Source organism: Setaria italica, chromosome I (genome assembly GCF_000263155.2).
Source record: "Setaria italica strain Yugu1 chromosome I, Setaria_italica_v2.0, whole genome shotgun sequence".
Taxonomy (NCBI): Eukaryota; Viridiplantae; Streptophyta; class Magnoliopsida; order Poales; family Poaceae; genus Setaria; species Setaria italica.
The window spans coordinates 23,460,225-23,472,680 of record NC_028450.1 but is presented as its reverse complement, the minus strand read 5'-3'; the positions used below and the strand labels follow the sequence as shown (position 1 = coordinate 23,472,680).

The 12,456-nt window shown below is 45.1% G+C and overlaps 1 pseudogene; it reads right to left on the bottom strand.

Moving 5' to 3' along the window:
• Positions 1-1,778: 1,778 nt before the first annotated feature.
• LOC101759636 lies at positions 1,779-2,886 on the bottom strand (annotated as a pseudogene).
• Between the last annotated feature and the right edge of the window lie 9,570 nt (positions 2,887-12,456).

The following is a 12,456-nucleotide window of genomic DNA, read 5'->3' as shown; positions in this document are numbered from 1 at the left end:
TAGTTCCTTTGCTGGATTGCTACATTCCCACAAAGTCTAACAAAGTCTAATAATGATAGTGAATGCAGAACCGCGGATTCCACAAATATATAAAAGATATGCATGGTTAAGTTACTATATATATAAACAACAAAGATTTAATATGTTATTAAATAGAGATGCTAAAATATCTACCAGGACTGTTTTGTGACATTTGGATTTACAAAACATCCTGCAGAAAGAAAAAGAAGAAAAATCAATTAAAATAACATCACTTTAATATCTCGCCTTCATTTCCACACAGTTATCGAATTCACCCATCCATCAAGCTATAACAGATTGCCCCATCTGTGCATCCATTTTCATATCAAGCTTTACTTCAAGATTAATTAGGTTTTGTTTTCCCTTTTGCTGATATATTTTTTTCAGAATTAGGAGGACATTCTGGTGGGCATATATAAATGTAGCTATATCTTCTTGCACTCCCCAAATCACACTAATACTTCCTCTGCAATGTAAGTTCTTGTAGGTTAGAAAGCAATTGTGGCAAACAACATAGGTAGCTTGGGATAGAATTGGGAGGCATCAAGAATGTAATTTTTTTCACTTGGTATGGTGGGTGGAATTGGACACAGTGGGGAGACACACAAGATAGAAGCGAGTGCAGCGGGCATGGGGCAAGCTGCATAGGAAGCAACGTGTCGAGTGTCAATGACCACGGTGATGACGCACAATGAGAGAAGCTGTGGGTGCGGGCCGTGCGGCTGGTGATTAGCAAGCGACATAAGACGTACGGCATGAAGGTAAGTTACAATAGGTAAGCAAAAGAAAAATTATAGAGAGGAGTAACAGGTGAATGGAGAAACCCGGTGTCCTGTGCTTGTGCAGCCCTATATTTTCTGATGAGTTTTCTTGACCGACCCTATGATCTGAAGCAATCTTAAACATCAGTGGGAATTGGTTTCTCAATCTTTGTGCAGTACCTTAGATCAAGTGATCAATCAAACTCTGCAGTACCTCAAATGAAGCGATTACAAGCTCTTCATCCCCTTTCGACAAAACTGGGCGCTACGTACAGGAACTATTGTACTGTCACATAATTACATGCAAAGTGTACACTACATAAATCGGCAAAGCATCAGAATAGAGTAAAACCATTAGAATGTATGAGTGTAGTTTTGTAGGCTTGTAGGTTGTAGCCCACCATGTATTTGTCCAAAGAAAGGCAGAACATGCTTTAAAAAAATAGCTTGTAGAGATGAATAGCTGCTAGTAAACTAGTATTGCTCCTGTATAGAAGTCCTGAAAGATGGTCGATATGGCGTGCAAAACATGAGTCCAGCTGAGCAATCCTAAAAATCAGTGAAAAACCACAGCATTTCTGAAACATAACCGTGAGCTGTCTGAAACAACCTGGAAATCATGAAGATACAAGCTCCTGGTTGACATTATAATATAACAATGACTCAAAAAGTGCAAAGACAACACCTCAACACATATTATCCCACAAAAGCAGTACGAACCGGGACAGGTTCTTGAATAATTGGAGACATAGTCATAAACTCATAATAATGACACAGAGCAAGCAGAACAGGAAATACACAGCTCCATCAACGCATAACACAGATAACAGATGCAATGATAACACTAACTCTGGAACAGTCATTAACTTAACCGATATGCATTTGGCCAAACTGAAAATTTATGTAATACTCCAATCTGTAAGCTACGGCAATAATAAAAGGATCACCACCAGCACCTCTAGAGTGTCTCGTTCTACCATTTTTATCTTTTAATCACTAAATCCTCTTTGATTTGATGCCCATCATCTCCATTTCCTTAATCTTTAGCTCCAGCTCGAGCTCCAGCTTGTCATTTTCCAGCTCCATCATTTCATTGTCCAGCCTCATCTTCCGTAGTTCCTTGTCCTGCTCCTTGATGGACCTCATCTGCTTCATATGGCTCTGCCTCATTTCGAGCGTCTCTCTTTTTATCTTCAAACGTTCTCTCTTGATTTGAATTGCTTTCATGTCATTGGCAGCATCTTGTGACAGATGAGATCCCTCCTCTCGATCATGCTTCAGCATCTTGGTGCCATGAACTCTCTGATGATGATGATCTTCAGTACTGCCCTCCGGATCATCATTGAACTCGTCGCCTCCCTCCTCCTTGTCATCGGGAAGCACGATGTGATCATCCTCACCATATCCAGTCGGGCACTCCATTCCCTGTTCAACCGGACTCCCACGTGCCATACTCCACAGCATCCTTTGAAGGGAGGGATCATCAAGAAGGCACTGCCGGTTACGGTTGTGGTAGGAGCACATCTCCTCGTAGTGCAGGTTCTTCGAGCTCAGGAGCTTCCTGGCCTCGTCCTTGAGCTTGTCAGATAGGTTCATCTGTTCAAGGAGAGCCGGTTTCTCAACGATGCCACAAGCCGTTCCCCACCCGAGGATCTCGGTAAGACTCTTGTACTTCTTGTTGAGGTCGTGGAATTTGTCCTCGCACTGCTGTGGCGACGCAGCGAAGCCCCTCTTGGTCATGGCCGAGGAGACCAGCTTCCACTTACCCATCCTCTTCACCCTACTCCTACTGCCATGGTCCGCGTCGATGTCGTCGTCTATGTAGGACACGGCCGACACGAGCAGCTTGGCCATGTCTCCGTTCCACTTGACCCGGCGCTGCCTCTGAGAGGCCGAGGCCGTTGCCCTGCCACGGGGTTCATTATTGAAGCTCAGTGAGGCCTTGATCCCATTCTCAATCTCCTGCATCTGGTTCACTGCGGGAGCAGTGAACGCGACTTGGTTAGCCTGAACCCCGACCTGCTGGGGCAAAGCAGAGCGGTTGTTCCATATTGGAGGGGGCTCCTCCGGGGGTCAGGGCATGCGGTCGCAGATTTCCCTCCATCTTTGACAAGAAGACACGCGCCCCAGCCGCAAACCTTAGCACGAGAAATCTGCTGAAGGCAAGAAACTAAAGAACTAAGGTTAACTTCAAATTAAACGGGATGAGTGCACAACAAATCCCCCATCCTCGAAATCAAGGAAGGGGACGGCCAAGTAGGATGGAGAAGAACCATACCGAGGCGGCCGCACTGCTACCGGCAGAGGTGCTTGCGGGCGGTCGACAGCTACGATGGGGAGAAGGTGGTCTTCTTCCGTTCCTCTCTGAGGCGATTTGAGGCGCGAGAGGCCAATGCCAGCAGAGAGAGCAGCGTTGGAAGAACCAGGTCTTGGTCTTCCAATTCACTGGCTGGGTGCAGAGGAATGTCACGATAATGAATCCTGCTCCGTTCCTCACACCCTGCTTATAAAGGGTGAAGGGGGGTGATGGTGGCATTTATTTATTGTATAAAAGGTGAAATCGGGTGATGGGGCATTTATTAAGCGTGAATCAGACAACCGATTTTCTTTGGATCCATTGTTACTGGTAAAACACATGCAATAATTAAGATACAACCTGTTCTCGATATCCAAAGTAGAAAATTATGTAAATGCTCTGAATCCACTATCATAGATATAACATTGAGATATAGTTTGCTTTAATATCCAAGACTAGAAAATTATATAAATGCTTTGAATCCATTATCATAGATATAACATTTAGATAGTTTCATCAGGGACTTTATTCTTTACGAGCATAGATTATGTCGAAAATTTCACATTTTTTTCGAATACGAACGTGGATTTGGATAGAGAAAAACACTGGAAATCAGATCTTGATACATCCATTTAGGCTTTAGCATCCATATTAAAATCAGATATAAATACGGATATCCATATTTACATATTTGCCGGATACAAATACAACATCAATATCCATCCGTATTTAGCATCCGTTAATGGAGAGGACGCAGCGCGTGGTCCCAGAGGCTAATATAAAAAACTTCCCATCCCGTATTGCTCTTCCACTTACAGACTACTAATTTACAGTTTCTCCCTCCTATCTACAGCATCCTTGGCAGCATGTTCCATCCAAATTGAAAAATAAATCTTGTTTCTGCTGCAAATCGGATGAATAGGTGATCTTATAGCTCGATGCTATTTAGAATCAGATGAAAGAAATATTCCAAAATTAAACAACAACCGTGGCTAGAATGTTTGCAGTTTAATTTTGTTCTTTTACTTATAAAGAAATTAAACTGCAAAAAATTCTAGCCACGAGTTGATAGAAATCCAAATCCATGGTAATGCATTTCGTATTTGCTGCCGTGGATGTTATTGATTTTATTTGACCACCGAATTGCTGCTGTCACTTGGAACTTGGAGGAGGAGGAGGAAAAAGATAGGAAAAATCCTCACCAGAAAAAGGGAAAAGAAACAAAGAAGAGGAAGACCAACGGCTGCACTGGCTGCACCTTCACCTTCAGGTCAGAGGAAGAAGAAGAAATCGAAGAGAAGAAATGAAAGGACCAAGATCAAGCTACGGGGCACTTGTAGCCGCCGGTGGGCATCCGGACAGATCGGACCTACTTTTGACGGTGTTTCGATGGGGACGAGTATGACGCGATAATCCCAGAAGGGGAATATTTATCTCAGATGCGGGACGCTCATATATATATTTCTCCAATTTCAGCGGATGATTGTGTCCAACTTCAACACTGTCACTCCTCTTCATCTCGGGCACTTGAGTGGAACGGGAGCGAGCGCTTGATCTAGCGGCGGGGCACCACGGTCGAGGCGATCGAGCGTGGCGACCACATATTCCAGCGGCCAAGCTTGCGGTGGCAGTAGGAAATCGTGATGGGAGAGGCCGCTAGCCGGAGAAGAATGTAGCATTGGGAGAGGACCAGTGCAAACACACGCATATTGATGCGAAGGACAGCCAGTCCTATCATGTGATGAAAGATGAGTTGAATAACTCGAGAAATATCTGTGCAGTCTTGTGAATACAAGCCACGAGTTGGGTGATAGTACCCGTGGGAGCTGAATAGCTCGGCGATCTTGCTTTTGCAAGTTGTAATCAGACAGAGACTAGTCATTTTACGATAAAAATTAACTCTGCTTTATTGAATTGTAATTATACAGCTGAGGCCGAAGGCCAGTTTAATTACATGAGTATGCAAACTATGGGTAGAATCGTCATAGGTGTTCGATGTTCCATGAGTTGTCGACTTCTTCCCCAGTGAGAGTTTGGAGCCTATACAACCCAGGTCTAGTGACCTTGGAGACGATGAAAGGACCCTCCCATGGTGAATTCAGCTTGTGCAGCCCCTTGGTGTCTTGGATATGCTTGAGGACCATGTCGCCTATGTGGAACGAACATTCTTTGATGTTGCGATCGTGATAGTGGCGAATTTCTTCAAGGTACCTTGCTGACTAGATACGTGATGCCATATGGGATTAAGTTTGCTCGTTAGCTTGCAGCAAAGGCTTGTGGCGTTCACCTCTAACCTCTAGATATTAAATGCCAGTTGGTAGGCCTGAAAAAGGCTCATAGCCCTTCCTAGGCCATAGTAGTGTTCCTAGTGCAAGTACCAATTGATCTGGTGTTTTTGACTCCATCTAATCTTGGTTCCTGAGAAATTTTAGTAAATGCATAGTTTCGGTTAGATTTTGATTACAATATATAGGGTTTTAGTTTCTCCGTGCACTGATGGACCTGGAGGATATCCAATATGCATTATTGACTGGGAAGCCTAACAATGGCAATAGGACTGGTGCTAACAAGTCAATAAGAGCATAATGATAGATTCAAAATTTGTGATATGGTTATCTTAATTTAGAGAGTAGAAGTACAATGACGAACAAAGAGGGTAAATTAAGTAGCATAAATTACCTCTACCAAAGATTTCACTGCTAAAGGAGTATGTCATACAGTACCCTGGTTCCAGATCAGATAGATTCTTACATTTAATTTCACTCTCTCTGTTAGTAATCTGACTAAATGACTCAGAAATTGAATCTATCTGTTTGTAGAACTAGTAAAATTAAATTTAACTGATAGCTTACAACTGTCTCTTAAATAGTCAACCAAAAATCTTCCGAATCTCATGCTAGTAGCAAGCAGTTGTACTTGTTTGACTATGTGGCCGTTCCACCTATTTAGTCACCATGTAAACAATACAAAGTGGTTAGTCGTGTCCATATTTAGTCAACCTTTTGATCGGGGTTAATAACCTTTGGTTTAACCTGTTTAAAGGGCAGTAGAAGACCCCACCTATGAGACAATCTAGTGGGCTCTATGTCCAGGTCTTATTGTGCAATTTCCAAGAGTGCCATGTCATATAATGATGTTTGAATTGATGAATAAAATTAAGTCTCACAATGCAAAGTTTCATTTCATGATTTCCGAGGCTAGCATATAATTTAAATATTGCACTCAGATGATCAATAGGAGTTGATGAAATGTATAGAGTGGAAACCCAACCACTCTCAATGGGAGTTTCAAAAAAATTTCCAAGGCATTGGTAATTAACCATGTTCGATGAGATAATTTCATCCTCCTAGCATCTCTCTCTTCATAAACATTGTGTCTTATCATTCTAATTCACCAATATCTCACATTGTTAAATTCATATGATACTCTCATGAAACTTGCACCGTGAATGGCCTTATCCTTGCCATGTCCTATTAATTTGGTTGGCCTTGCTTTCAATAATAAAGTCTCTCTCCGTCCACCTCTATGTTTCTATTTCACAGTAAATGCCAATTAGCAAGCCAAAAGGAGCTAAAAGCCCCTTCTCATAAACATTTACTATTTCATGCATGAAAAATAATAAACAATCTACTTTACCTTTTTCCTTTGAGAAAATCAACTCAAATCCAACTTTCAGTCACAACATATATATGTCGAGTATGCTTTGCCAGAAGTTTATGCACACTGGTAGAGAATTGACCTTTAGTCCCGGTTGGTAGGGTGCATATCTCTCGGATATCCATCCGGGATAAACCAACCGGGACAAAAGGGGGGGGGTCTTTAGTCCCGGGTATTTTAACCGGGAGTAAAGGACCCCCTTTAGTCCCGGTTGGTGTCACCAACCGGGACTAAAGGGCCTGCCACGCCAGGCGCGGGACAGGCCCTTTAGTCCCGGTTGGATTTCCCAACCGGGACTAAAGGGGTCCCCTTTAGTCCCGGCTCAATTCCAACCGGGACTAAATTGCGCTCGCATGGCACTGGTGACGCCTGAATTTTTCATGCATGCATCACGTATACGTATATAGTAGTACCGCGGCCCTTTTAATTTGTTAACCTTGTAGTTGAGATTTTTTTAGAACGAAATCAACTAGTATTTAAACGAATGGGATTTGTAATTATACAACTACGATATATATACACAATCCTTATACACAATTCATATACACAATTCAACTAGCTTAATTAGTACAAATCGATCATATATACAAATAAATCAAAGTATCTTCCTACGATCTTCCCGTCGTGGTGTTGCTGAGAGGAGTGTCTAATTGTCGTCCATCGTAATAAAATTCTCCTCTTGGATTTACCACCTCGTCCATTATGAATCCAATGAGACCTTCACATATTGCCGCTACTCTTTCTTCCTTCAAGAGTCCTTGTTGAATATTTAACATCTATAATTTGGAAATTTGTCAATGTTACATGAACAAATACATATAAGGAGCTAGAAAATAATTAACTAGTAATATATTTATTTTACGTACTTTAAAGTTGTGCGGCGTCATCTTCGGTCCCTTGGGTCCCAAAAAACTGTGCATGTGCTCACAGATGTAGTAGCCACATAGGTTATTCCCGGGTTCCTGTCTTAAGCACTTCAGTGCGGAAAAAAATAAGTTATGAAATATTCGTGTTATACAATGTAATAAATGTGCAGACTTCATACGTACCGGGAAGTCTGTGTTCCATGTAAGATTTTCTTTGAATGGACCTTTGTGTGTCCTTATGAATTGTTTCCATGCGCTGCGGATTAGAATAATGAATGACATAGTGTAACAGGGATAAAATTTAGGAAATAAATTTTTGCATAGAGATAAAGGTCCAGAATTATTACAAGCCTTGCATGTCTTGCAATTCTTGGTAGTCCACCGGATCTTTCCGTAACGAATCAAAGACAGTGACGTGGCTTCTTTCAGGCTCAATTATAATAAGGATCCAGTGGAAGCTGCGTGCGTAAAATGTTCATGCATATTAGAGCTAACTAACATGTAGAGATAAGGAAAAAGACATCGAAAGTAGACGGTATACACACACTTACTTGAAGTTGTATGGAAGTAGTATGAAATCCTTGAATGTTTGTTTGTGTAGGAAATTGTATATTTCGGCAAAGGTTTTTTCCGGCGCTAATTGTATCTGTTGTTGGTTAACTACAGATGGATCCATGAAGCCTACATGTAGGTACGCCTCTCGGCGGCATGTCTGAATTAGCATCCTACATGAAATGGAAGATGAAGTTAGTACGGTGATGCACGCCAAAATTTACATGTAGAGATAATAAACGGACACTTACAGAATCCAAGCGCTGATCAGAGAGACGTCCAGGGCATCATGATGGTACACTTCGTATATATCCTTGAAGTCTAGCCACAGCACTTTCTCCCCTTCACCGTGAAAATCTATCGGTTTTACCTTCATGCCGATCATCTCCCTCGATTTGGCGGATGCCGTCATGTACCATTGATGGAATTCGTACATCTTTGTTGACAGCTTCCGTACCATTGCCGGCTTCACTAGAGGCTTGCCTAGCTCATAAGGCCATCTCGGCTCAGGGGGCGGTGCAGTTGGCGTCTCGACTTGCCCTATGCATTCATCAAGTCCCAGACCTGTTTCTTCCATGAACTTCAATATATTTTCTTGTTGATCCAAGGGTATTGCTTTTACCCGTTGAGCATCTTTCTTTGATAAATGGCTGAGGTCGGGGACTGAACCTTTGGAGGATGATTTTCCTTTTCTTTTATCCTTTTCATCAGCCTTTACTAGAGCCCGTTCATAGTTTGACAAGAGTGGTATCCTTTTCTTGGCTCCTTCCTCCATCCTGATAAAAAAGTTTAAATCCCGCCGACTTACTGGCGGTGGCTCCATCTCCCTTGCCTTTTTTAATTCGGCTTGTTTCTTGAACCACTCACTGGCCTCTCGTTGGATTTCTGCCCACTGTTCCGCATGAGACATTGCCTCAAAGCGTTCCTTGCGAGCCACTTCAGGGTCGACCTTTGTTTTCTTCTTTCGAGGCTGTCTTTGCTTGGGAGGCGGTGCTCGTGACTTCTTGAGTGGTGCTGCAGGTTCCTTCGAGGGGGCCGCTCTTGGTGCCGGCGACGGTGATCGGGGAGGGGTGTTGTTATTGTCGTCGTCGCTCCCAGCACCAGGATGTGGTGGAGATGGAGACCTTGATATAGATGGAAGCGACGGTCCTGGAGCAGGAGATGCCGGTCTCGAGGTATGAGGAGAAGGTCGCTGCTCGGGATCTACGGGGAGCGGTCTTGAGGTCTGAGGAGATGGCTCCGTGCGGGAAATAATGATGTAGCGTTTCTTCCATAGAATGATCCCATGAAGCGCATCTGCCAATGTCTTTTCCCCGTCGCCTCCCGGGAAGTCGAGCTCTAGACCTTCATACTGGGCATCTACTATTTGCTCGACGCAGACGCTGGCGTAGCCTGTTGGAATGTCCATGCCATGACTGCTCTGCCCTGCCAGCGTTGGTAATGCACTCCCGTACGCTACCTGTACATATAGCAGAAGTAAACAAGTTGAACTCCGATCTCGAGGCCTGGATCAATTGACAAGATTGCATAAATATTATGTATAAGTATACCTTAATAGTGAGGTTGCCGACCGGTGCATGCAGCTCACATGAGGTCCGTTGCGTGATGGCATCCACGGGGAACCGTTGCTCCTCCACGGGTAACCTGGGCGTCTGCGAATCGGGGACCCCTGTAGAAGCACAACTGCTCCCGAGGCGTTGAGAAGGGCTGGCGGTGTGAGGATTCGGCAGTGCTCCAGATTGCGCCAACTCCGCAACTGCGTCGGCCACCCGCCGATTGATTTCATCCATCATTCGTTGTTCTAGCATCTGCCGCCAGCTCTCCTCCATCTTTTCCTTTCTTCGCTTCCGGCTTCTGTAAGAGGCACTGTCGCCTCGGAAAGCGAACTTCCACGGAACCACCCCGAACCCCCGGCAACGTCCTGGGTGCTCTGGATTACCGAGGGCCAATGTGAGCTCATCATTTTCTCGGTCCACCCTCAACCTCCCAGCCTTGGAATCTTCAATGTTCTTCATGAGATGTTCGGCCTTCTCACGTATTCTGTCATTGAAAATCAGCGTCCCATCCTCTTGGCTTAGGGAGCCTCCATGAGCGTAGTACCAGTTCTTTGATCGTTCGGGCCATTCAATAGTTGCAGGTATGATTCCCCGTTCGATCAGATCTTGTTCCATCTTTCTCCACTTGGGAATTGCTGAGCCATACCCACCTCGCCCCAAATGATGGTGGTAGCCCTTCTGACTAGCATTTGCAACGTTGGTCGTGATCTTTTTCACACCTTTTTCACTCCTCTTGTATTCAACAAATGCATCCCAGTGGTCCCTCAACTTGGGCCACGCGTTGAAGTCTGGAGTTTTGCCCTTCTTGATGTAGTGGGTGTCCAGCATCTTCTTGAATGTCTGGAATTGAGTAGCCATCTTCTTAAGTGTCCACGCTTTGACATCCTTCTCGCTATAATCTTCGGGGAATGTGAAATGCCTCTTCACGTCTTCCCACAGCATATTCTTTTCTGTCTCTGGAAGGGCGTACGGATTATCGCTTCTGCCCTTCCATTCTCTGATGCTGATAGGCACGTTGTCCCGGACGATTGCCCCAATTTGACTAATGTACTTCTTTGCGACTTTCTCGGGAGCAACCGGCCTGCCCTCATCTGTAACTTCGGTGATGACAAGCCTCCCTTCCATCACCTTTGTACGACCTCGGGTCTTCTGCCCTTGTGTCGATCCGGAGGGCTAACAGTTTAAGATTCGTTAATTAGTACGTACTAGTAGCGGTGGCGTGAAACAATACAAGAATGGTTGTATATACCTCGCCGGAACCTTCCGCCACGGCAAGTTGTTGCTGCGGCTGTTGCTCTTCATTCCCATCGGCAGACATGTTGAGGAACATGTCCGCCTGGGTGCCCTCTTCATCCGTGTATGATAGTGGAACGTTGTCGCCACTACCATCACCAGCGATTATCTGCTCCATGATATACCTTGCGGTCTCATCGTCTGCCATTTCAACTATTGCTGGAAACATACATGGAATCATACATGACAGTCATAGAAATCGTCTTAATACAAATTTATATATAATCACAGTTCGGAATCATACATGTATATAATGAAATCATAAAATAACATGAATCGTACAAAGTCCGGAATCTTTATACAAATTTCTATGAATTTATACAAATTTCTATGAATTTATACAAATTTCTATGAATTTCTATGAATTTCTATGAATTTCTATGAATTTCTATGAATTTCTATGAATTTATACAAATTTCTACAAATTTCTATGAATTTCTACGAATTTCTATGAATTTCTACGAATTTCTATGAATTTCTATGAATTTATACAAATTTCAACGAATTTCTATGAATTTCTACAAATTTCTACGATTTTCTATGAATTTCTACAAATTTCTACGAATTTCTACGAATTTTGACGAATTTCTACGAATTTTGACGAATTTCTACGGCGGCGATAAGGGCGGCGGAGGCGGGACGACGGCGGTCAGGGCGGCGGAGGCGGGACGGCGGCGGTCAGGGCGGCGGAGGCGGTTCACCGGAACCACGGGCGGTGCCTAAGCTACTACGTTGTGATGGGCGGCAGGACGGCGGCGATCACGGCGGCTACTCGGCGGCGATCACGACGGCTACAAGGCGACTCTCACGGTAGCTACTCGGCGGGACGGCGGCGATCACGACGGCGGGACGGTAGTTAACAAGCTAACTACAAATCTAACTTAACAAACTAACTAGAAATCTAAAAATCTAACTTAACAAAATTAGAAATCTAAAAATCTAACTTAACCAAATTACAATTCCATCTAAAAAAAACAAAATTAAAAATTAAAAGAAAACCCTCTCCCGGCGCACCGGCCGGCGCGGCAGACCTCTCGCGCGCGGGGCGGCGGCCGGGGCGGCGGGACGGCGGCGGCCGGGGCGGCGTGACGGCGGGACGGCGGCGGCCGGGCGGCGTGCGGGACAGCGGCGGCCGGGGCGGCGACGAGGACGAAGACGACGACGGCGGGACGACGGCGGCCGAGGCGAAGACGACGACGGCGGCCGGCGAGGGGCGACGAGGGGCGACGAGGGGCGACGAGGATGGAGCCGGCGACGAGGGGCGATGCAGCCGGCGACGAGGTGGCCGGGCCGGGGGCTAGGCCCGTCGACGGACGAGGAGGGGATCGAGGAGGGCCGGCCGGGGGACGACGATGGCGCAATGCGGGACTTCGACGGCGCAATGGGGGACGACGACGGCGGCGGCCGGCGAGGGAGGCGGACGGGCGGCGAAGGCGGAGAGCGCGGGACTTGCG